We start from the raw sequence: 25,221 nt of genomic DNA, 5'->3' as shown, positions 1-25,221 counted from the left end.
GTGGGGTCTGGGCCACCTCCACTAAGTAGGCCAGATACAATTTTTAATAGCTCTAAACTACCTGGCAAGACTCCCAGGTATTTGGCCTGCTCCAGACTTGAAGTTCTAACTCTCACCAGCTCATAGTCTTTAGTACCTACAGTTTACCCCCAGAATGTCCCCAAATCCAGGGTGTGTGAGTATAGTGCTAGAGGCATTCAGTCTGCACTCATTCCTTGAGGAGAGAGGTGTGATTGTTCTTTGGATGACCACAGGAAATAGTGCATGGTTAGCTGGCCTCAGTTTTCTGTTTAGGCATCCTTTCATGTATACTGAGCCATGTGCTTTGTCATCTCTCTCAGATGTCATGTTTAAGTACTATGAGAAGGTTAGTGCTTTCAGTTGTGTTTGCAGTGGTGGTAAAGGATTTAAACTGAGCTGGATTTAAACTGTTTTCTGGTCCACTGTTTGCAGGTTTTGTGGATGAATGTCTGATGGAATGAAACTGGTTAATGCTTAAGTCTATTGACCCACTAAACTTTCCTTCACACCATGTTTTAAGTAATAGCTGTGTTCTTGGATAACCCCATTATGTAGACTACCTCTTCTGCTAAGTAATGTGGAATACAGGGGAAACTGGGGCTGGAAAAGGACTTGGAAACATTTCTCGTTTTTTACTTTTTTATATTGCCTCTTTTCTGTTTAATTTCTTCTACATTTCTCTTTTAAGGGAGAAAACATATTGAGGTCATGTAAAATTTATGTCTCAGTATTGCCTCATTCCCTTTCCAGCTACTTCACCTTGAGAAAGTTTGCTTTTCTGGGAGCTGTAGTTTTTTCTTCTTTTTTTTTTGGGTCCAGTCGTGGGACCTGAACTCTGGGCCTGGGTGCTGTCCCTCAGCTCTTCAGCTCAAGGCTAGCGCTCTACCACGTGAGTCACAGTGCCACTTCCGGCTTTTTTCTTTTTGTTTATGTGGTGTTAAGGAATCGAACCCAGGGCCTCAGGCATGCAAAGCAAGTGCTCTACCACTGAGCCACCTTCCCAGCCCTGTAGTTTCTTCTTTAGGATACAGTCATGATGCGACTTACCTCAGTGACTACTTTAAATATTAAATAACGTGGTGGAAGTGTGCACTTGGTACAGTGGGCTGCTAACCTGAGAGGGCCTCAGTGAATGTTCCTGCCTATTTTCCTGTCACATTCATCCTTTAAAATATTTATTATAAGTTCCTTGCATATGTCTCTATTAAAAATGAAGAAAAAAAAGTTACAAATAGCATCAAGTGGAAGTTGAGGCACTTACCTAATGAAATCCATTCTAGTTCCGTAAGTATTTATTGTACATCAGGCACTGTGGGTCAAAAAGATAACTTGTGTTGCTGGTTAGCGGTCTGATGAGTCATTCAGATAAGTAAACAGGCCTTCCCATGAGGTCTGGTGGGTGCTGATGGCCAGAGTGCTATACAATACTGTGAGAGGGACTTGTTCTATCCAAGGAGAGGAAGTGAGTGAGGGGTGGCAAAAAGTCAGGGAAGGAATGGAAAGAAGAGCTTTTTGAACCATGATGAGGGAGAGTCTATTCCAATAGAGAACTTGCGTGAAGGAAGGTAAGTATGAAGTAAGGAGTGTGTAGTAATGTAGTGAGTATGAGTATAATGAGAGTACGGCAAGTAGTCCAGGCTTGCTACGATGTGGAGTGCGAGGTGGCAAGAAGGGAAGAAGAAACTGTCAATGGCCAGCTCATGAAGCCATTTTGTCATGCTAAGAAGCTAGAGAGAATGGGCACCATTCATTCCAAGACTCAGTACTGGGCTGTGACAGGATCAAATTTGCACCACTCGTATGCTGCGGGCACAGAGCATGTGGAAGAGAGAGACACACGCCAAGAGGATGGGGAGGATGTTAGGAGGCTGTGCAGAGGGTCAGAGGAGAGGTGATGAGGGAGGGGTGAAGAGAAGGAGACCACCCGAGTAATTTAGGAGGTAAGATCTGTGATCGCTGCATTGTAAGGATGAAGGAGCCAAGAGGGATTTTTCTTAGGCTCCTCTTTTAGATGCTTCTAATTGGAATGGTAAATAAAAGATCAGCCGTGGGAGAAAGATAAATTCAGCTTTATACAAATTGAATTTGTTCTGCTGTAGGGCTTGTCAGAGATCAGGGCCAGAACTGCAGCTTTTTACCTTAATTGATGATAATGATATTAGCAGCAAGCAAAATGGCACCTTTGTCCTAACATTGTGACAGAGACAAATTTATAAAGTACCACAAATGAAGCTGCCACTAAAATTGTCCAGTAGATTTCTTTTTCCTCCCACCTCAGTTCTCCTTTAATAGAGACAGAATATTGCCTTTTAGTTTGAAATACAGCCTTGAAATTAAATAAGATTGAATTTTGAAGGGTGTTAAATTTTAATATGGTATTTTTACATAACTCCAAGCTGCAATTTAAAGGCTCAGCATATCTGCTCATGACTCTAGAAGTGTCTCAGAGCAGTTTATTACCGTCACCAGTTTTACTGTTATTTCATCATTAGTTCCAGAGAGAAGTTTAAAGAAAATGGTTAGGAACTCTTACAGCGCCCCCTCCCCTGCGCCCCCTCCCCCCCCCCCCCCCCCCAGGATGTATTCCCTTGGCTGTAAATGGGATAAGAACTAATGCCTGAGCCGCAGTAGCCTTAGTCTTCTCACCTGACTCATCCTGCTTCTCCCTCTTTGGGCCTCCATAGTATTAGGTCAGAATAAAAGTGTCACTGAATGACACCTGCCAGTCACTTCAAATTTTTGCTGCTCTGAAAGTTTTGGATGATCTTTAGCCTTTTCCCTTCATTTTCTAGCAAGGAGTATAGATTTCATGTTATTTTGTGAGGCCTTAGAAAACCTCTCCCTCTCCCCGCCCCTCCCCCTCTCCCCGCCCCTCCCCCTCTCCCCTTTCCTCCCTCGCTCTTCAGCACTAGGGTTTGAGCTCAGCGCCTTGTGCTAGACAGGCACTCCACCACCTGAGCCTTTATTAATGTATATTTTTCCAGTATGCTTCTGTGTTTATGCCCAGGCTGACCTGGACCATACTCCTCCTATTTATGTTTCTGTGTAGTGGGGATGACAAGTGAGTACCATTATACCCAGCTTGTTGATTGGGGTGGGATCACATGACCTTTTTTGCTTGAGCAGAACTTTAATCTTCCTGATTCTATCCTCCTAAGTAGCTGGGATTTCTTTATGGTTTGTCTATTAACTTTAAAAATGATCCTCTCATCAGCATTACAGTTTATTGTCATCTGTTTGTGTTTTTGTGAATTAGCCATGGTCATTGTGTGAAATTGGGTGCAGCAGTGATCTCCAGTAGATATATGTTTACAGTTGTTACATTCTCTTGATGGATTGTTTCCTTCATTATTTATGAGGTGACCTTAATCTCTTTTGAACAATTTTGGTTTTAAGTCTGTTTTGTTATATATAAGTATAGCTACTCTTGGCTACTTTATTGGAAAATCTTTTCCTATCTTTTCATTTTAAGTCTGTGTTTGTCTTTGCCAGGGAAGTGGATTTTAAGGCAACAAATGATTGTGAATTGCATTTAATTGCCAATCTGTGTCATTTCAGTGAGAATTGAGACTTTAGACCTTCAAAGTTATGATTGAAAGGTATGTACTAACTCTTGCCATTTTGTTCTCTTTTTGGTAGTGTTTGATTCTTCCCTACTCATTCCTTGTCTTCTCATCTAGAATCCCAGTCTCAGGTTGTTCCCTGAATGTGTTGAAAGAACGGATGCAGCAGATTGAATTCTACACTGGATAGAACCATGGGGTCCGCTACTCTACCTACCAGTCTCTACTTACTTCCTCTATTTTATACCTCACCCAGCAGTTAAGCACCTTGCAGGAAGGAGGAGGGCTAGGGAAACTGCTTAGAGTTCTCAGTCCTGCCTGGCTCTAAACCATTTGCAGCCTGGAGGAAGCGCCAGAGGCCAGGCACTCTGTCAGCTGTGGGCTTGTTGCATTTCCACAGTGATCCTCAGGTGAGGAGGCTTGCTTGTTGCCACAGAAGGCAAGATCTTCAGCCTCCCTGCCCTTCACTGTCTAAGCACTCTGTTAGATTTCTCCGCAGGTCCATGCAAAACTGCTGTCTTCTACATGGTCACCTCTACATGTCCTCTCCCACCCATGAAAATAAGTACTGGGCACTTATTTTGGTACCCAGAGTAGCTCAGGGTGAAACAGTTGGTTCTGTCAAGATGACACCTAGCTATAGCTCCCAGGGATACAGGGAGTGAGAAAATAAACTTCTTCTCCAATGCTGTCCTGTTGTGCAGGAGGAGGCTCTGACTCACCATCCCCTCCCCTCCACTGGACTTAAATCTTACAGGAGCTTGCAAGTGCTTATCCTTTGATTAGAGCTGCCAATCTCCTGTCTGCCAGTCTGTGGCTGTCACTTGGGCTCTCTCTCCCAGAGAACCATGGCTGATGTTGTTGCCTGTTTCTTATTTTTCTTTGTGTCTCCATGCTCTTTAGCTGTTCAGTTATCTTTTTTCATGATTCACAACACTCCTCTTTTCTCTTTAGAACATAATTTTTCATTTGTTTACCCTGACTCATTTTCAGAGTCACATGGAGGAAGTGTCTGTCTGTCTGTCTGTCTGTCTCTCTCTCTCTCTCTTTAAAAAATTCTTCTATCCATTAAGTAAAACTATTCTGGATACAGTCATAGTTGCCACCCTAATCAAAGTTTATTTGTTCAGTATTCATAGTTACAGCTACAGGATGAAACTCCTTTTCTTGTGGATTCATTTCATTTTCAGCAGCTTTAATTGTTAGTTTTTCCCAAAATAAAATTTAGCTACAAATAAATAAGATGAATGCAGTTAGACTTCTGGTCAGGTGATTTTTGGACTTGGATATATACCTACCTACCTACATACATACATATATATTCAGTAAGGTGCAGTGGAAAATTATATGGGCTTTGACGTCAAATTGGTTTGATTTAAATTCTACATCTGAGTGGGATTATTTAATTCTTGTGAGTCTACTTTCTCATTTATGTAACTGGGATAATAATATCTACCTTTTTGAAATGCTTTCATGCTTGGATGAGACATATGTATCTATAACGGTACCTGTCATATAACAAAGTAAAAATACTTAAATTTTTTTTCTCAGCGTTACTTCTTGTATATTCTCAAGATGAGTAGATTCATCTAAATTCTTTTCTTTTCTTTTTTTTTTTTTTTGGGGTCCGGTTGTGGGGCCTGATCTCTGGGCCTGGGCGCTCTCCCTTAGCTCTTCAGCTCAAGGCTAGTGCTCTACTACTTGAGCCCCAGCGCCACTTCCAACTTTTTTCTTTTTGCTTATGTGGTGCTGAGGAATCGAACCCAGGGCCTCATGCATGCAAGGCAAGCACTGTACCACTGATCCACCTTCCCAGCCCCTCATCTAAATTCTTTTATATACCATCTTTATAGATATCTGAAGGTCAGGGCCCTTAGCAGTGCCTAGGTGTATGTCTTACATATTTGAGAAGCAGTATGGCATAGTGTATTTTCTAACACATCGTTTGAATTGAATCCCACTTATTAACTTAGAGTCTTACAGAGGCTACATTTTCCCACCTTTCTTATAGTTATATCAGTGCCATGTGCTTATCCTAACTGGCAGACAACAAATAGAAGTGATTTGTGTCATTTATGAGCCAGAGCTTTCATAATGGAGACTGTGGAGAACATATATTGAGATGATAGATTCCCAAGGTGATGTTGAAGTGGATTCTATTTGGAAGATAGCTTCAGGGTTTGTACAAACAAGGAAGAAACGTGAGGCATAGAGGTCAGTGGAGCCATACCATTGTATCTTGCATTCCTAGAGGAAGGAGGTAACCAGGAGGAAGTAGTGTAAGACAGACATCTGGCTTGATGAACGAGGAACTGGGAGGACATAGAGGACCAGAACCTATGTCAAAGTGCTACACTTTTCTTTTGATAGGAGACAATCTGAAATATATTTAAGAGATACCACGGCAACATAAAATAAGAACTCACTATAGTGAAGGAAGTAGATACTGCTTGGTTCACACAGAAACACAGTCAAATGATGTGTTGGGAGAAATCTGGTGAGGGACACAATGAAAATCATTGTCCCAAAGTTCCTCTGCTTCCCCTGTGTGCCACACAAGATGGTAAATGACTTTCATTCTTAGGAAGTGAGTTTTCAAGTATCTTTGAACACCTGACCAAACTTTATGACATGACATCTTAAAATATTTTCCGTAACGTTTTTTTTCTTTTAGGGTCTTCATACTTGTTTTTTTAGGTTAATTCATTACATAGATGAGCAAAGAAATACAAGAATAAAGAGAAAGAAAAATACAAATAAGATATTAAGTGTTCTTACTTAAATGTTGAAGGTCAACTTCATTTATTATTGAGTTAAGCTGATATGTGAAAAAGAATCAATCTGTAGCATTATTTGATTATTGCTCCTATGTCCTTTGTGTTCTCTGTGCTTTCTTTTGGGAAAAATGTGAAGTTAAAACATGCTTTTTGGGCTGGGAAGGTAGCTCAGTGGTAGAGGCTTGCCTTGCATGCATGAGGCCCTGGGTTCGATTCCTCAGCACCACATAAGAAAAAGAAAAAAAGCAGGAAGTGGCACTGTGGCTCAAGTGGTAGAGCGCTAGCCTTGAGCTGAAGAGCTGAGGGACAGCACCCAGGCCCAGAGTTCAGACCCCACAACCGGACCCAAAAAAAAGAAAAACTCCCAAAACCCCCCAGAAAAACCATGCTTCTCGTACATCTCATTGTTACAATGGGCCAGCCTGTGTCCTTGTTTCAGCATTTTGTTTTTTCCCTTCCCCTCCCCAAATTAGAAAAATGTATATACAAGATGCAGAGCACTTGAATCAAATACAGAAAACAGGGGTTATCCATGGGGGAAGAACATACAAAAGAAGGGAGAAAATCAGATACTACAGTATCTTTACAAAAAATATATATATTAAAAATAAAAAATGCTTCTCAAATTTTCTTGAAGTGATTGATGCTGGTATTCAGCATCAGAGCAGCTGATAAAATCCTTTTTTTTTTTTTTGGTTAGTCATAGGGCTTGAACTCAAGGCCTGGGCACTGTACCTCAGCTCTTCAGCTCAAGGTGAGTGCTCTACCACTGAAGCCACAGTGCCACTTCTGGTTTTTTGGTGGTTTTTTGGAGATAAGAGTCTCACAGAGTTTCTTGCCTGGGCTGGCTTTGAACTGGGATCCTCAGATCTCAGCCTCCTGAGTAGCTAAGATTACAGGTGTGAGCCACCAGTGCCCGGCTCTTTTATTTTTCTACAGAGGAAGGTGATAGGAAGTTCAGTTCTTGGAGAAGTTATCACTAGTTTTGAAAGGTAGGATCATGGAAAGCAATTTCTGAATCTGAGGTTTGAGTGTTCTATTGGGTGGGTTTTTTTTTTCTTGGGGGGGGGGATTTGGAGGAAGGTAGACCTTCTGCAATTTTTACTCTCTCCTGTGTTACCTTGTAGACATCAGGGCAGTAGAAACTTTGGTATGCATGAACAATCAGAATATAGATAATATTATAAATAAAGTCAGAGACTTATATCGTTAGGGACAAAGTGACCCCTGTCTAGTTTCAGAATGTCCTCAGTCCTCACACTAGGGTGACAACTTTGTTTCTGTCTCTAGCTTCTCTGGTATGAGGAGTTCTGTCCTCACTTTGGGGGACTTTCTGGGAGCTGCAGATCACAGTGTAATAGCAGTGGTAGATAATCTCCTTTGCAGTCTCAAGAGTGGGTAAGGGAGCTTCAAGGATGATGGTAGTTTTGAGGGTCATACCTTAAAGACTTTGTCTGATTGTACAGACCCAACAGCACCAGAAGAAATAGTTGAACTTGTTGTTAATAACACAAAATAAAAGATTGGGGGACAACTGTTTTGATGAAATAGAATTTCTGTAGGTAGGCCAGACTAGTCTTGTACCTGTGATCTTCCTGCCATGGCCTCCTGAATGCTGGGATTTCAAGCATATACTATTTTGCCTGGATAACAAACTTGATTTTAAGGAGAAAACATTCACTAGTTTTGAATATTGAATTTGAAGGGATGATAGTTAAAAGGGTAGTTGGAAATTTGACATTGCATCTGGATGGACTGCCATTACATTTACAGATGTGCAAAGTTTGGTTAGCAATGATTTAGATAGGATGATAAGATTTCCCCACTCTGTATGTTTAACAGAGCATATCTTTGAGACGACCATACAGGTTTGTGGAAATAAATGATTCACTATGTGAACTATCGGTGTTACCTTTTGAGGGGTTTTCATTAAACAGGATTACAAGTTTGTCACTTACAATGAGTGAATTCTTTTTTTTTAAAGGAAAGGTACTACTGAAGGACACAGACAAGTGGGCAAACACTAAAATACATTAGACTTTGTGAACAAATGATTGCATTTAAATTTTTCTTTTCAATAAGAGGCGACAGAGAGAATGTCTTTTCTGTGGGACTTAATCTGCAGCCATCTGCTGCAGCATCTCATTATGTTCTTCATGTAATTAGAGCAATTAGGATGAGGCTTGTGCCACATATTGGTCTTGGAAAGTGGGCTGAGCTATTTCTAGGCTTGTTTTGAGAGGCTCGAGATTAATGGCCTAATCTTTTAGGTAAACTTATGGAAACGGAGAAACATTGAAGCTAGGAAAAGGAGAAAGGCAAACCATTTCTGTTATCTTGTAATGTTGCTTATTCTCATCATAGAAACTAGGTCTCCTGACAAGTACATTTGTTTTTTAAATTCAGAGGTAGTAAAGAAGAAAGATGGTAGAATGGAAGACAGAAGATAGGCTCTGTAGTGTTGTAATAATGATGGAAACTTGGCTCCATATTAATGGAGTTTTGAATCTGTGCAGATTGGAGAAAAGAAGGAAGAAGGCAAAGTTACAGCTTTGCGAAGTTCTCTTTTGGGAAGCCAGTCATGTGACTGTGATTTTCATGCTGAATAAGGCTAGGAGATAAGACACTGTAACTACACATGTGTTGGGCCACTATGGGATCGCTAGGGCAGATGTGAGAGTGCTCCGTGTTCTCCTAGGACTGTGTGTCATTCCACAACCTGGAAGGGCTTCTTATAAGAACTGACAGCTTTGCTTTTTTCTCGACCTACTTTTCTTCATTTCAGTTGCTGGTACACCAGTGGTGATTCTCAGTGAGAATAGTGAATCTGAGCCATTATGTTATTCTTCCAGCTGATCTTCTCAGGTCAGTATTGACTCCAAGTCAACCTAACTGTGGTAGGCCACCAGTTGTATTTTTTTTTTTTTTTTTTTACAATATACCATTCTGTCCTTGTATCTTTTTCATTCAAGCACTTTATCAAAGACTTGTATTGTCCACAGTGCCAGATTCTTATTCAGACATATTAGATGAACTGGAAGCACACTAAACTATTTTATCTTCTATAGCTTTCCTGACTGAGTCCTGTTTGCAGACAGTCAAGTGTCTTCCATGTCTTTAAAATGTTCATACTCAGCTCTGCTTCTCTACACATTCCCTTGCCCTTTTCTAGTCTGCCCTTCTCCTTGGTTCTCCCAAGAGAACCTGGTCTCATTATCCTAACTGTATCCTACTACTTACTGTCTCTTACAGAGCTCAGCATAGTTGTTCGTGGTAGTTGGATGCCCATATGCTGGTAGTAGTGACTGAAGCACAGGTCTTTGGAAGTACAAGAAATTTGAGAAGTCAAGATGGCTCACTTGTTTTGAATTTCAAATCGCTGTGGCACCGGGTCTTTGGGAACTCAGACAAGTCAGCTTAAAGAATTGACTGGGATCTTTATTACATCCCTCTGTTTAATCTTCGGTCAGAGCCCTGCTGTCACCAAATTCCAAGGCACCAAATTTTTGACTTAGGCACTTGACCAAGAAACCAATTTCTTTCATTTTGAGGGGAATTATCCTGGATGCACTGAATGCATTCCACTTCTGGGTGTATGTCCAGGGCCTGATACAGAACGGTTAATTCTAGGGTTGTTTATGCCTTGCTCAATTCAGATCAGGACTCATTTATGTGTGCCAGGCCACTGCTGGGCTTGGCATATGCTGGTGGGTAGGAAAGGCCTGGCTTCTGTCTCTGCATATGACAAGCTCTGTCTGCTCTCTGCTGGGAGCAGCATGTGCCCCATGAAAGATCCTGGTAAGAGAGAGCAGCAAAAAGAGCAATACACTAGAGACAAAAGATCAAGAGTGAACAATAGGGAAAAAAAAAGACACACCAAAAATGGAGGGCTCAAAGAGACTGCCTGAGGCTCTAAGTTCAGACTTCAGTTCTGCCAGAGAGGCAGGGAAGGGGGCTAAGGGAGGTAGAGAGGGAGAAAGAGAGGCGAAATATGGAAATCCTCATTGCTAGTAGACAAGAGTCACGTTGTTGTCTTTCCTAGAACCTTTTATCTTTACTTGAAACTCACCCAGGTCTTAGGCTGAAAGTTTCAGATTTCAACATTTTATTTTATGGCATAGTATATACATTATTAAAGAAGAAATATTAATTCTTTATTAACAGTGTCCACTTCTTTGGCTCTTCAGGGGACATTGAAAACCTAATTTTGCTTTATGATTGTGAGATTCTAGGCTACCTATTCTGAAAATGTCTTATTCATCCTTGAATTACCTCTTAAAGTCATTAAGTTGAAGTCTGTATACATTTAACAATAATTAACTAAGTAGCTAAAAAAGCTAGCTGTTGAGTAGTATTTTCTAATGTAGGAAGAAAAAGATTCTTTCCCTATGGAATCTGCATTTAAGCAAGGAGAGACGACCATACATACTTCAAGAGTAAGAAGTTAGTGTTCCTAGATAGCGTTAAGGTTAGGAGGTTATACGTTTATTGGAAAACATAAAAAGAATTAAGTTGGAAAGGCAGAAATGAGATGAAATATAGTTTAATATTTTTAATTTGAGTAAATTGAAATGTTCCACTTGACCCATGCCCCCATCCCAGAATTTTGCTTGTTATCATTGAAATGACTTCATAGACTTTTCTGCTCCAGCTAGCTTTGAACCACAATGCTCTGGATCTCGGCTGAATAAGTAGCTTAAGAGTATAGGCTTGAGCTACCAGTGCTCAGCTGTGCCTTGCTCTTGATCCTAAAATATATTTTCTTATTTAAGTAGAAGTGATTGGAAGGAAAGTGGAAAATAAAGTATAGTTGCTAGACAGAAGAAATGGCTATCCTCATTCCCTATCTTTTAAAGTCATTGTACCTAAACATTCTGATAAATTAAGAATAAAGGATGACATGTTTAAGCTAACATACTGTCAGTACCATATATACATTTAATAAAAGATATTTAATTAAAATTCTAGTTTTGTTTCTGCATATTGAAAGCAAATACTAATCAGGAAAATTTCACAAGACCATAGAAAAGGAAGTCTGGTACTTTATGCTTTAGGGCTTCTTCTTATTAAATCTTGATCTAGGCTTGAGATTTGAGGGCTTATTCCTAGCATTTTCTTTAATATCAAATGGACAGGATTAAATCACCAATAATTTTTGTGAATTCAAGATGAGAAGATCTGAATGTTAGGTTTTCCTCATGCGTCCATGATGGATGGAGAACTCGATTGGCAGAGAGATCCGGTCAGGCAGCATTAGTACATCTATGGTCCAGAGCACCTGTAATTTTCTCTAGGCTTTTTTGCCAGAGCATGTATCACTGGCGCCTCCTCTTTGTCAGCCACAGTGCTGGCTACCTGGACCAGCTGCCCAACTACAGACATACCACAGCACTGATTTTGGTCTTTTATTCACCCAAATAGTTTATTATTATTTTTTAGAGAATAAATAACCCAGGTACTTATTCCTAGGAAATAAGAGACCAGATTTTAAGATTTTTAAAAAAAACTTCTAAATAAAATAAGATCAGTTGTATTTATCTTTATTAAAACTGTTAAAAAAAATTTGTCTTTGAAGATGGTAACAGTGAGTATTTACTAAGAAACAACTCAATAGTACCAACTCCTAAAATAACATTTGAATCCCTTTGCTGCTATTTTATTATATTTATCTTGCTGTGTTATTATTATTATTACTATTTTTCTGAGACAGGGTCTCAAATGTAGCTCAGGCTAGCCTTGATTTTAGGATATTTCTGCCTCAGTTTCTTGAGTGCTGGAATTAGAGGAGTGCTTCATTGTACCTGGCTCCCTTTGCTGCTATTTTATACCATCTTAAACTATAAAATGAAGGCTGGGTGAGTCTGTCAAATGCTCCTGACCAAACCCAGTACAAAAGCTGTAACATTCTTGAGACCAACCCCTAAGTCTTCACACCCCATGTTGCCATCCTAGCTGACACAGGTCCAGACCCATACCTAGATCCCTCCTTCCTCCTCCTCATCCCTACCATATACTTTCTGCAAGTCTGGTTCTCTCTTGGCTGTCCACACCCTACTGGGCACACAAGTATCTCCTCATTGCTGTGAGAACTGTCCCTAGTTCCTCTTCCTGGGCAGCTGTCTCTACTCCACTGTTCCCCAGGCATGCCAGGGGCACAGAACATGGATCTCTGTGTCACTACAAAGCTCTACTTTTCTGAGGACATGAACACATGAACACAATTCAAAGCCAACTGAAAAATCTTTGCAGTGCAAACTGGCTTCTGTTTTGATGGTGCTTGTGCTGTGCTCATCTTAAAGGTGGGAAACCAGAGAGTGAATTTACATCCTCTCATTGCTAGATTTTTCTTCCCGTATCTTTACATTTCCCTGCTTATTCTGCATTCACAACCTCTTTGCACCCTACTTAGCTTGATGTGATTACAGTTGGAGGTGTGGCCAGTTCCCTTTCCTATCATCTTCTTTTACGCTCACTTTTTCTTTCGGAAATCCAACATTTTTTCCCCAGTAAAACATAAACACAGCATATCCCATATTACAAGAGCCAGTTTCTTGAATTTAGAGTTTTATGTGTAGTTCCAAGTACGAGGGGAACTGACCCACAAGAATCCAAATCAGTTCTTCATGTCCTCAGAAAAGAAGAGCTTTGTAGTGACGTAGAGATCCATGCTCTGTGCTCCTGGCATGCCTGGGGAACAGGGGAGTAGAGGCAGCGGTCCAGGTAGAGGAACTAGGGACAATTCTCACAGCAAGGATCCCTTTCCTTTAGTGTCAATGAGGAGATACTTGTGTGCCCAGTAGGGTGTGGACAGGCAAGAGAGAACCAGACTTGCAGAATGTATATGGCAGGGATGAGGAGGAGGAAGGAAGGGTCTAGGTATGTCAGAGATGGGTCTGGGCCTGGCAACATGGGGTGTGAAGACTTGGGGGCTGGTCTCAAGAATGTTACAGCTCTTGTATTGGGCTTGGTCAGGAGTACTTGACAGACTCCCCCCGGCTTCACAGTCTTCACTCTCTCCCTTGCTCTATTTCTTCTGTCCCTGATTGCCTCCATCACTCTTTTTTTTTTTTTTAATTTTATTTTATTTTAATTGAGAACATACTGTACAGAGGGGTTACAATTACATGGGCAGGAAAATGCATACATTTCTTACCAAGCATTGCAGCCTCCTCCTTTGTTTACCCTTCACCTCCTTTCCCAGCCTCCCCCCTCCCCCCCACCCAATCATACCCCCCCTCCCCCCCCCCCCCACCGACATTGTAAAGCTGGTTTTGACATGACATTTTGTACTTCTCATTGTTGCAACAGGTCCACCTGAATCCTTAAACGACTTGTTTGTCCCCGTCTCCTCCACATGTTATACTGACATCAAATATAGTGAAAGCGGGGGTTACACTGTGGGGGAGGGACATACAAAGCAACAAAGAAATAATATTATAAATGCGTTAGAAACACATGCATGAAAGAAACAAAACCATTAAAATACATATTTGAGGGTTCGTTTTCCTAACATCACATTCTCTGACTTTTTCCGCTTGACTCATACCTATACTAGATATTGCAAATAAGGGAAACCATGGGTCCTATGTTTCTTTGGGCCTGGCTTACTTCACTTAATATAATTTTTTCCAAGCCTTTCCATTTCCTAACAAATGGGGCAATGTCATTCTTTCTGAGCCTCCATCACTCTTTCAAGTCTTCTTCTCCCCTTCCCCCCATCACTGTCACTACCACTGAGGTGGCTTCTTTACCACTATTGCCATGGAAGGCCTGTTGTCCTGATGTTAGTTCTGTTCATGCTGCAGGTGGTGGCTCTAACTATACCAATATTCCTCGCTGTTGTGGGAGCCTCCACTATGTCACTTTCATGGGAGGGACAGGGTTGAAATGGCTCCCACTGATGCTCTGCCACCTGGAAGCACTGGGGAGGGTACCAGCCACTGTTTCTTCTTGTGACCAGCTCAGATGAAATGCTAATGATGGGAATCAAATGTAGCACAGGGTACTCAAGAAAAGTCTTTATTGGGACCTAATAATATCACAGCACCAGAGGGACAGAGACAGCCCAGGGAGGGTATCTCCCAGCTGCTCACAAAGTGTGTTGAGCTTAGATTGCTAGAGGAGTTGTGACAGGGATGTCTGCACCAATCAAGTCTCATGCAAATGAGGGTTGCATTTGCACCAATCATGCCTCAGTCTCTATTATCATCCACAGGTCTTCTGCTGGGCCAGCTGGGGAGCTCCTTGGCTGGGGTGGAAGTGGCAGCTGTGGTGACACAAGTCTGGTATAAATTGCTTGCTGGGGCAGTGCCTTCTGGAGCTGGAGTTGTTCTTTGGGCACAGAAGCTGCTGCCTTGATAGCAATTCTTCAGACATCGCATCTCAGGGAAGGGCTTACCAGCAGTTGATTGGGGAGTTAGGAGTCTTTCCAATGCCCAAACATCTAAGTACATTTAAAGGAAGAATGGCATAGGAAGTGCTCACAGTAAGGGTTTGCGAGTAACAATGCTTTAACTGTATTTACTTACTAGTGTCCTAACTCTGTTAAAACTCCCACCCTCTGGCCCTGGGGAGCAGTGGGACCCCAGCATCTCTTTCAGGTGCATCTAGGTAGTCCAGCTGCTGGAAGAGCTAGATCTTTTTTTTTTTTTAATTATTCTTTAAATAAAGCCCAAGGATTTCACACACCTCCTGCTCCTTAACTCGAGATTCTAGCATTTGATTATCCTGTAGAATTTAGATATAAACCTGAGCAAGGAGAAATCAGGCACTGAGATTACCTTGAGGTTCTATCATTTAGCAGAATGGGGGCCTCAAAACAAAAATGCAGGACACTTATATAAAAATAACCTGGCTTCTCGCACCGCTGAACTTGTGCTTTGCCACCATGGCTGTTGCAGTCTTGCTCGCCCCGCCGTCTCTCATCTGCAGCTTGCAGCCAGGAGGCTCTCAGGAGGGCATGGCTTGGACATAGTTTTGCAGAGTTAGGGTCTACCCCAACCCCTGTTGTTAGCCTCTCATTTCCAGACCTGAGTTGTCATCTTACTCTCTTTACCTGTCTAAGCCCTTCCTGTTTGTAAAGTTCAGTTCAGATTCAACTACTTTTTATACCTTTGCTTTCAAACTCATAGTAGTCTGGGTTTAAAAAAAATTATAATACCACTTAGTCCCTAGTTACATTGTGCTATTTGTTCCTTGATTATTACTAATGTTATTATTATTATTATTATTGTTGTTGTTGTTCCATGGCCTTTAGTTCTTTTTCTCAATATATTGATATGCTTCTTAGGAACAAGGGCATGCTCTATATTTTTCTTGTGCTCTATTGAACACTAGCATATGGGGGCCTAGAGACTGAAGGGTTATTTGTTAATTAATAGGGTAGAAGCCATTGCTGTTTACATTGTATAAACAGATGAATTTGATCTTTGTTTTATTCTTTATATAATTCACTATCTCTAGCACTTTTGTACTTAAAGAAGCAGGCAGTGGGTGGATGTACTCTGCATGTCTGACAAGTAAAACAAAGCTGATTTGCTCTATTTTTAGAAAGCTTGATGGTGTTAATTTTTCAAGTGTCACTTACAAAGAGGTGGCTAAATAAGTACTCTGACTGCTTATAATGCACTAGTATATGCTTGTGAGGAAGCCTTTAGAATGGGGCATCATAGGTCAACACTTGCTCAATTATCATAGGGATGAAGAGACAGTTGTGTGTTGGGTAATATTTATTAATTCTGAAAAAATATCTTCTACTATTAAGATACCTCTTGGACACTTACAGCTTTGTTACAGATTCTCGTTCTGTGTTGGATGTTCATGTTTGAAACAACGCTGGGTTCCTGTCTCATTCTGTGCTTTTAATTTTTTTATTCAGTGGTAGGGATGTTTCCATACAAAGGGACTTTCTCCTTAGAGTTGGAAGAGGCTGTATCTCCTTTCCCCATATGACCTCTCTGGCTATGATAATTCCTTGGGGGCCCAGAGTAGGCTGGAGGTCTGGGGAAGGAAGGAACTGAAACTCAAGAGGCTTCAGCACACAGGAATCTCATTCTGTTCTCCTTTACTACCTCCCCCAGTCGCCCGCTGGGTTTCCCCACAATCACAGAAGAACACAAAACCTGTTTTGTACAAGTAGGCCACATGCCCTTCTTTACAGATAACTTACAAAATGGCATCTTTTTACACATGTAAAAAATATGTAGTATACCTAATATTGTAAAAACTTTAGTGATCTTTACTAATAATGAGCTTAATCTACTTGTAAGGCAAACACATCTGAGGTTCTGTTGGTTGAGAGGCTCTCAAAGACAAAACAAAACACAGTTTCCTACTGGTCATGACCCTGAAGCTAGCCCATATCACAGTAAGCTCATTGCAGTGTGCTCAGTGGGAATAAGAAGCAAGAATCTACCTTATTCAGCGGCATTTCTTGCCAGTGCATATTAAAACAAAGCAGACAAACTTCTACAAAAGAAAACAGTGAAATTCACTTTATTCATTTGCTTTCTTATCACTTATTTGCTGAGAAGAGAATGGGTGTGAAAGTGGGGTGGTTGAGAAGATTAAGAAGTCACAAAAGGGGTGACAATGGTCAAAATGCATTGTACTTATAAACTGATTTGTTGAATGCGAACCCCTTTGTACAACTACTTAAAGATAATAAAATTATAATTAAAAAGAAATAACATCTAATTGAAACCTGATAAACAGGGATCAAAGAGCCAGAGCTGAAGTTCCAGTGTGGCACAGCGATGGATGGGTGGCAGAAGGTAGAAGCAGTTTCTTTTAGAAAGGCTTTCATTAAGTTTTTAAAAGCTGATTTGGGGTTTGTGTGATTGATAAGTAGCTGTTCAAAGTGAGATTGTTTTGAAGAATCAATCCACCAAAAAATGTTGGTAGAGACTGTGTGGAAAAACTAGACAAGAAATTTAACACAGATCATATTATCAGTGGCTTCCATAAACATTTTTCTCTTGGAAGCGATGAGTGAAATATCTGGGCACTTACATGAAGGACTTCATATATTAATTTTCCTTTCAGTTTAATAATTTTGATGTTCTTGACATTTATTTTTGGTTAAGAACCTTTTAGAATTTATCTCAGTGAGAATCTTGCAATATGGTTAAGTTCGACCTCTCTCTCAAAATCCTGAGCTAACTTGAAAGTGTACCTTCTCTTCCTTTCATTTCCCTTTATTTGCTTATCTTGTAGGTGGAATTACAGAAGCTAGTAAGAGAGTGGTGCTGTTACCACCTCCTGGGCAGGCAGAGCCTGCTGTGTTCCCAGATGTCCTGGAGATAGGAAGAGGAGAGGGAGATTTTGTTTGCTGGTCGGCTTGCATAGACACTCAGCCTATAAAAGAAGAAAGTAGATAAAAATAATAGGAAAAGGCAGTTTTTTTCATTTGACTTTCTTAAATTTAAACCTACATCTGAGTGCTATTAATGTGGTTTGGCTGCTTTTTATGTGGACAGATGCTTGGTATGTTTGATGTGCTTCTTCATGTTGCCTTTGTACTAACCAGAACCTGTAAATCCTTGTATCTTACCCCGAAGATACATGATATGGAGGTGAAATTTTTATTTTTAGTTCTGCTGCCTAGTAAGCACAATGTCAAATTCTTTTTATTTTATTTTATTTATTTATTTTATTGTAAAGATAACTGTACAGAGAGTAACGTTACAGTTACATGAGTAAGGTAATGAGTACATTTCCTATCCAGCATTGTTACCCCCTCCTTTGTTTTTCCCCTACCATCCCTTCCCACAATGTCAAAATCTTGAGCATGGAAAAAAAAATCTGAGAAGTTAGATATCTTTTGCAAGACTTACCACATCATTCTGATTTTTAGCTTGCATAAAATTAAGCAGTTAAGATAAGCCAGATAACTCAGCCATACTCATCAAGGAGCTTGTGGTGTAGGGCAAAATAGTTGGAATGTGCTTTCTCATACCCTTTTCTGCCACAGATAACTATGTGGCTTTAGCTCCACAGCGTTTAACCTTAGAGCTGTTTCCTCATCTGTGGAAAATGGAAATGGAAATTACAATAGTGACCTCATTAATGCTAATTGTGAGGGTTCAGTAAGTACATATGGAAGTGGTCAGCATAGGTGCATGTGTGGTTTTTAACCTCCAAGTAATATTACAGTTGAGCATGCTAAGGGCATTCTATTGCCAATCTCAACCATATGAACTATTGTTATTGTATTCTGAGGCTAGCTATGAGCTATAGGATTATTTTTGACAAGTGTTAAATATTCTTTATTTAACATTTATACATAAGCACACTAAAATGCCTTTCAATAAGTATAAGGCAGATTTTAGAGGCAGTGAATTCTAATTAAATTGACATAGTCAAGACCAAAAGTATGGATGTTGCTTCCCCATCTTCAAGCCGTTGCCTTTAGCAGGTTAATAATCAAAAATTCAAACAGGTTACTTTTGCTTGATTCTGAAACGGTGAAGGGATTTCCTCAGTATTTAAAGATGTTCTCATAATTAGCCTTATAAATCTGAATATAAAACCAATCTTTGACAGACTTGGAGATGGTATTATTCCCTATCTTGCTGAAAAGTTGCAAGGGGGAAAATGACAGTATTTTTAAAAGATCATATTCACTTAACCACAAGCCAGTTTTACTTAAATTAGGACCATCCAAAAATATTCTGTCAGCCATTCATGATCTGAAATATGATATTAGAGATCAATTGAATTACTGTACACATTAAAAAGCCATGAGACATTTGTTTTGCAATAAATAAGGCAGTGGCTATTACTCATTTGCAGCTTTTTTTGAGATAAGCTATCAGATCTTCCCTTTTTTCCTTCTTCTTAATGCCATTGAAGATCATTTTTGTTCCAAGGATGTACTTTTTGGGATTCTCCAAATACTCCATCAATGTATCATCTCCACAGATGATACCTTTGCCCTTGTTGGCATCTTTGTAAGTGAATCCAACTGCTTGACCTGTCTTTTGACCAAACAGACCATGGAGGTTAGGCCCAGTCTTGTGCTTGCCTGCCTTTTCAACATTACGGGACTAAGTACACTTGTGAACAAAAATCTTCATGCCTTTCTCAACATCATCCATTTTAAATTCACTCTTTCATTGCTATCAGCTTCAAAGCCAGACATCCCACTCTCTCTAGCTATGGGATTTTGAGAGTGAAATAGACTTTTAGGCTATATTTCCAAACAAGAGTTTCAGACACTTGAATGGGTCCTTGCAAGTTATAAATTAGGTTAAGCTTTTTCTTTGAATGGAATAATTCAAAAGTGATTCTTTGGAGGGCAGGTACTGGAGTTTGAACTCAGAGTCTTCTGCTTGCTCTACCGTTTGAGCCATGCTGCCTACCCTTTTTGTTTTTTTGAGATTTGAGTGTAGCAAAATGTTCTGCCTGGGCTTACTTTGAGCCATGATTCTTCAGATCTCAGCATCCTGAGTAGCTAGAATTACAGATATGAGTGATTGGCACCCATCTTCTTTTTTTGAGGGGGGCGGTCAATTGTGGGGTTTGAACTCTGGGCCTCGGCACCATCTCTGAGCTGTTCAGTTCAAGATGAGTGCTTTACCACTTGAGCCACAGCACTATTTCTGGTTTTCTGGTGGTTACTTGGAGATAAGAGTCTCATGGACTTTACTTGCCTTGGCTGGCTTTGAACTGTGATCCTAAGATCTCAGCCTCCTGAGTAGCTAGGATTACAGGCATGAGCCTCCAACACCTGGCCCATCTTCTATTTGAACGTTTAAATAGGTGGGTTACCTATGAAACAAGCCGGTTACTCCAAGTGTAAGAAAAATCTAATGGTTTGTAAAAATGGTAAAACGTTTGGCCTTCTTTTCATTGTATCTCATCCATCTCTCAGCTTTTCTTCCTATAAGTAATTTCTGTTGGCCGTAAAGTGTGTATTTACATTAAGCTAGTGTTTCCAGACTCTTTTCAGTCTGCGGCCTGCTGGTGGGAAGTCTTCCATTCTGATCCTCTTCTTTTTCTTTTTCATCTTCCTTTCTTGTACTCACTGTAGCCACGTATAGATTAAATGGTCTATGAAACACCGTGATTATTAGTACAGAGTATACACATACAGGTAAGACCTTCCAAATTTCTTGATTTATTACCGAGTGTTTCTATGTTAAAATCTGCAAAGCATTTTTTTGTAGATGTGGAGTGTCATGATACTTTAAAACTCTTTTCCAAGGCAATCCCATGAATAGACTGCTCGGGTTAAGGCAAGAGGGGATAACTGGAAGAACCCAAGAGAAATGAGCAGATGCTGTCATATTCTGAGATATAAAATCATTACTGAGATGGATCCCGCTAAAAAACAAATGGTTGAGCTCACTGGGTGCCTTACCCAGGAAGCTTGGCAGTAGTGGCCTGTCATAAGACTGTCATCAATAAAAGTCAATGTCAATTAGGGGATATTAATTAAAATTATGGCCTCCCTGAGGGGAGAAAACATTGATTCTCTGTTTCTCTTTACAGATAAAAACATTGATTCTTTGTTTCTGTAAATAGAATTATAAGGTGATTTCCAAGCCAAAAGAAAGGTAATAAACAATATTTATATTTGTGACAGGCCAATTTGTATTGACAAGTCAGTTCTGGGCTTGAACTTTGGATGATTCTATGACTCCATCTCCTGATGACTAGGATTATAGGTGTGTACCACTGCACTTGGCCTGAATGTTTTTTTCTAATATAATTAATTAATGATAATAACCTGGAGCCTCATTATTATACCTCATTACTCATTACTATAAAACACAACTCTTCCCCTTTTCATTCTTGTTTTAGATAGCTTTACCAGGCACACCGCTCATCTCCCCGAGTCTCCTTGTTACCCATCAATGTCATTCTTCTCAGTACAAAGCTGCTTCAGGGTCAGATTGAAATGAAAAAGTACTTCTGCCCCTAGTCTTTCACATTATTATTGTGTGTTTTTAAAGTAACTTCTGGCTCTTGGGTGAATTTAATAATCATAGTATCTTGTTTTCAGAGCCACAGTCTATTGACAGACAGAAGGCTAGTGTTGGAATAGTCTTTGAAGAGCATATAGTACGTTTGTCCTCAAATATATTAGTTTGTGTAAAATGACCTTGTTAAAGATATGTAATCTTGATGTTTACCTCATTAGATTCCTATTCAGGTGTTCAATAGGATCCTTTAATCAGCATTTTAAAGAAGTGTCACAGCTGACCTTAAGGCGGGTGGTTGAGATCATCAAGGTGGGGTCCCCACTTTGGTTTGCTTGCAGGGACGGTGTGGTTTCCAGTGCTGGGGTCCTGTGTGTCAGCAGTGTCCTCTGGGCTCCTGCTCTTCGGTGGCTTGTTTGTGGAAAGACCATCAGCAACCCAGTCAAGTGTGGTCATCTTTCAGGTTTCATGTTAAATTGACCTAAACATACAAATTCACTTTCTATGTTGTTTTTATTTTCAGGATGTAGCAATGCCTTTTATTTCTGAGGTAGATGAGCCCTCCCTGTCATCTCTCCCCCTCCTCTCCCCCCCAGCATAGGCCAGCCACTTTCTATGTTTTTATGTCTGTGATTTCCCCTTTTTATTTTCTCCTTTCTTCTGACTAGTGTGTGGGCTCACATAGTTCTGACTTGTGTGTTTGTTTTTTTTTACTTGAATTTTCTCTCCTATGGCTCATCTACTTGTTTGTGATTTCTAGACCTTGCTATTACCTGTATTTCTATATTTAGGCATTTTCCCTTTGTCTGCAGAAGCTTCAAATTTAATGTCTAGAATTGACAAAGTCATCTTTCCCCAAATACCTCTTCCACATATAAATCCTTTTTCCATAAATGGTCCCACCAGTGACCTACACTGAGTACTTGACAACTAGAGTAAGTTATTTTAACATTTCCTTTCCTTTTCCTTTTTCTTCTATACCAGTCCTGGGGCTGGCACTCAGGGCCCAGGCACTGTCCCTGGGCTTTTTTATATAAGGCTAGTGCTCTCCTGCTAGAGCCACAGCTCTATTTACGGCTTTTTGATGGTTAATTAGAGATAAGAGTCTCATGGAATTTCCTGCCTAGGCTAGCTTTAAACTACGATCCTCAGATCTCAGCCTCCTGAGTATAGTTAGGATTACAGGGATGAGCCACCAGTGCTAATAATCATTGGAATGTCTCAGGAAAGAATGTTTGCTACTGAAACATAATCATGCCAGTAACAAAATAAATAGTGTGATACAAAAAGGGAATTTGAAGTAAGTTACATAATAAGAACCTACCTTTCCCCCCCTTTAAAAAAATTATCATCTTTCTTTGTTGCTTTGTATGTCCCTCCCCCATGGTATAACCCTTGCTTTCACTGTATTTGATATTGGTATAATTTGTGTAGGGGAAGGGAAAAAACAAATTGTTTAAATAGGGATACAAGTGGACCCATTGCAACAATGAGATGCACAAGTTGTTATGTCGAAAAACTAACTTTACAACTTTGGCCTGGAGGAGTGGGGATTGGGGGGGGATGGGAGATAGGAAGGGATGGGAAGGGAAAACAAAGGAGGAGACAACAAAGCTTAATAAGAAATATATTCATTACCTTGCCCATGTAATTGTAACCCTTCTCTACGGTATTTTCACAATAAAAAATTATTAATTAATAAAAAAAATGATCATCATCCTCATCCTCATCATCATCATCATCATCATCATCATCATCATCATCATCATCGTTTTTGTTGGTTGTGGGGCTTGAACTCAAGGCATGGGTGCTGACCCTGAGCCTCTTTGCACTAGCTAGTACTCCACCATTTGAGCCAGTTTTTGAGTAGGAGTCTCATGGAGACTTTTCTTCCCAGGTTGGCTTTAAACCACAGTCCTCAGATCTCAGCATCCCAAGTAGCTAGGATTACAGGTGTGAGTCACCAGCACTTGGCTTATTTTTATTATTTTCAAGTAGTGGTACAGAGGAGTTTCATTACTCTGGGTCTGAGCACTGCCCCTCAGCTCTTCAGCTCAAGGCTAGTTCTGTACCACTTGAGCTACAGACTTTCCTGCCCAGGCTGGCTTTGAACTGTGATCCTCAGATCTCAGCTTCCTGAGTAACTAGGATTACAGGCGTGAGCCACTGGCGCCCGGCAAGACCCTTTCTTTGAAAAAAAAAAAAAAAAGAAGGAAGTGTTACATGAATTAGGGTTGGATGAATGTGAATATAAACTTCCAAAAGAGTGAACTCTGTTGTGTTTAAATAATGGTTTTCAGCCTACGGATTGGGAGAAGATCTTCACTAGCAATACAATGGACAAGGATCTCATATCTAAAATATACCTGGAACTCAAAAAATTTAAATCCCCCAAATCCTCAAAGAAACAACTGCCCAATAAATAAGTGGGCTAAAGACTTAAAGAGAAACTTCTCTAAAGAGGAAAGAAGGATGGCCAATAGACACATGAAGAAATGCTCAACCTTCCTAGCCATAAAAGAAATGCAAATCAAAACAACATTGAGACACCACCTCACCCCAGTTAGATACCACCTAACCCCAGTTAGAATGGCTATAATCAAGAACTCTAATAACAACAGATGCTGGAGGGGATGTGAGCAGAAGGGAACCTTACTGCATTGTTGGTGGGAGTGTAAACTTGTTCAACCACTTTGGAAAGTAGTATGGAGGTTCCTCAAAAGACTCCACATAGAGCTCCTCTATGACCCAGCAATCCCACTTTTGGGCATTTACCCAAATGATCACAAATAAGACCATACTAAAGCTCCCAGCACAACTTTGTTTATTGCAACATTACTTACTAAGATATAGAACCAGCCCAGATGGCCCTCATTAGATGAATGGAACAAGAAAATGTGGTATATATACACAATGGAATTCTATGCCTCCATCAGAAAGAATGGCATTGCCCCATTTGTTAGGAAATGGAAAGACTTGGAAAAAATTAGATTAAGTGAAGTAAGCCAGGCCCAAAGAAACATAGGCCCCATGGTTTCCCTTATTTGCAATATCTAGTATAGGTATGAGTCAAGCGGAAAAGGTCAGATAAGTTGATGTTAGGGAAATGAACCCCAAGATAAGTATTCAAATGTTTTTTTCTTTCTTGTGATTGTTTCTAACATATTTATAAGATGATTTCTTTGTTGCTTTGTATGTCCCTCTCCCACGGTATAACCCCTGCTTTCACTGTATTTGATGTTGGTATAATTTGTGGAGGGGAAGGGCAAAAACAAATCATTTAACTAGGGATTCAGTTGGACTCATTGCAACAATGAGATGTACAAGTCGTTATGTTGAAAAAAGAACTGTACAACTTTGGCGGGGGATGGGGGGGTGGGCGGGGTGTGTGTGTGGGGGGGGGGAGATGGGAAGGGATAGGAAGGGGAAACAAAGGAGGAGGCAACAATGCTTGATAAGAAATGTACTCATTATCTTGCCCATGTAATTGTAACCCCATGTATGGTATTTTCACAATAAAAAATGTTATGATGCTCAAAAAAAATGGTTTTCACTTAGTAGGACAGAATCAAAATAACTAGTACTCAAAACAGCAGCAGCAATGTTTTAGCCACACATGTACACACACATGCATTTATTAATATAGGTGCACTCATGCTTGTATGCACACACACACACACACACACACACAGAGCTGTTGGTTCTAACCAAGACTTCTTCAGGGCATACTTTCCTAACAACATCCAACTCCAGTTGTCTTTTTATCCTATCTGAGGGAAACATCTTAATAGTCATAGTTGTTTCTGTCCTTCTCCAGTAGTGCTAACATGGGCTTTGGTAGGCATTCCTTTGGTGGGGTCACCTTGTCCCTGGATTAACATCATTCACCTATGGTTCCATTTATGAGGCATACTTGATAATTTTTCTGGTTCCTGC

The 25,221-nt window shown here is 40.3% G+C and overlaps 1 protein-coding gene and 1 pseudogene across 2 annotated transcripts in view; one reads left to right on the top strand and one right to left on the bottom strand.

Annotated features, from left to right (window-relative positions):
* The window catches only part of Igsf11 (immunoglobulin superfamily member 11), a 118,579-nt gene that overhangs the window by 39,032 nt on the left and 54,326 nt on the right, over positions 1 to 25,221 (top strand). The window lies entirely within an intron of this gene.
* Positions 19,120 to 19,458, bottom strand: LOC122098920 (annotated as a pseudogene).

This window comes from Dipodomys spectabilis, unplaced genomic scaffold, assembly GCF_019054845.1.
Source record: "Dipodomys spectabilis isolate Male_0828 unplaced genomic scaffold, ASM1905484v1 ptg000017l, whole genome shotgun sequence".
NCBI classification, from domain to species: domain Eukaryota; kingdom Metazoa; phylum Chordata; class Mammalia; order Rodentia; family Heteromyidae; genus Dipodomys; species Dipodomys spectabilis.
Note: the sequence above shows the minus strand (reverse complement) of the source record. Positions and strands in the feature narration are given on the sequence as shown.